Source organism: Schistocerca gregaria, unplaced genomic scaffold (assembly GCF_023897955.1).
Source record: "Schistocerca gregaria isolate iqSchGreg1 unplaced genomic scaffold, iqSchGreg1.2 ptg000520l, whole genome shotgun sequence".
NCBI lineage: Eukaryota > Metazoa > Arthropoda > Insecta > Orthoptera > Acrididae > Schistocerca > Schistocerca gregaria.
This window is the reverse complement of record NW_026061920.1, coordinates 1,728-3,454: the sequence shown is the minus strand read 5'-3', so window position 1 is coordinate 3,454 and position 1,727 is coordinate 1,728.

The following is a 1,727-nucleotide window of genomic DNA, read 5'->3' as shown; positions in this document are numbered from 1 at the left end:
TTGAGCTTTTGTATTTTTTTTTTTTTGTTCTAATCAAATCCCATGTCATTCCAAGCATGTGTGTCAATTTGTACCTCCCTATCTACATTATTCCGTGATTTATTCAGTTTTCAAATTTATACTGACTTCTTGGTCACCTGGTGTATCTGGCAAATTAAAATCTCCACCCAGAACTAGAACATGATGGGGAAATGTACTCCGCAAATAGCTCCTCTTCGTCTTCTGCAATTTTCTTGCAATGCAACGCTGTTATCCAGCACTTCCAGATACCGAAGTATGTCAGTGACTGATGCTGGCAACAAGGATCTCACGAACAGAAACGACGTATTGTACACCACTGCACGCCGATCTACGCCGCTAGACAGGTAACAGGCAACTGATTTTGGGTGCCCCTGGTGAGACAAGCCTCTACATCCTTACATTTGTCCTCTATCCATCCCTGCTTAGCCATTTTGCACTTCCTGTCGATTTCATTTTTGAGACGTTTGTATTCCTTTTTGCCTGCTTCACTTACTGTATTTTAATATTTTCTCCTTTCATCAGTTAGATTCAATATCTCTTCTGTTACCCAAGGATTTCTAGCAGCCCTCATCTTTTTACCTACTTGATCCTCTGCTGCCTTCACTATTTCATCTCTGAAAGCTACCCATTCTTCTTCTACTGTATTTCTTTCCCCCATTACTGTCAATTGTTCCTTTATGCTCTCACTGAAACTCTGTACAACCTCTTGTTCTTTCTCTTTATCGAGGTCCCATCTCCTTAAATTCCCACCTGTTTGCAGTTTTAATCTACAGGACATAACCAATAGATTGTGGTCAGAGTCCACATTTGCCCCTGGAAATGTCTTACAATTTAAAACCTGGTTCCTTAATCTCTGCCTTATCATTATATAATCTATCTGATACCTTTTAGTATCTCCAGGGTTCTTCCATGTATACAACCTCCTTTCATGATTCTGAAACCAAGTGTTAGCTACGATTAAGTTGTGCTGTGTGCAAAATTCTACCAGGCAGCTTCCTCTTTCATTTCTTAACCCCAATCCATATTCACCTACTACGTTTCCTTCTCTTCCTTTTCCCACTATCGTGTTCCAGTCACGGCGTAGCGTGCCATCATCATCAGATTACTCCTGTTGACTGACGTCCAATGCCGGCGGGCGGTGTGGTATATATACCTGTCGCCTCTCCCCTCCGTATGGACTCCGCGTATGGACCGAGGGATGTGCAGGCCGCGGTGGTCTTTCAAATTTCAACGCTTTTTTCATCAAAAGTGCAACAATGCTATTTGCTATTAAAGGTTTGAAAGCTACTGGAGTATGGCCCACGGACCAGTCCGTATTCACCGATGCAGATTTCCTCCCGGAAGACAAAACTGACATCGGACTTGAGAGGCCGTCAGATAAAGAGGTTATTGTATCTGGAGCTGAACAGGTAAAAAGACGACGCCAACAGGTTGGGTGATCAAGCTGGCAGGTTTCAGCGAATTGTAACTATGAACTGCCGCCCAAGAATGACGAAGTTATTGAGGCTAATTGTTCTAGTCCTGCAACTGCTAGATCGTACATTTATGGGTGCACTTAAGACTCACTACAGCGAGAATATTTGGCAGTGGATGCTCCATGAAAGCAAACTTGTTGGATCCTATGATATAGTGTGTTTCTTTGGCAAGGGAAGGAAATACAGTAGAAGGATGAAGTAGTGAAGGCAGCAGAGGATCAAATAGGTAAA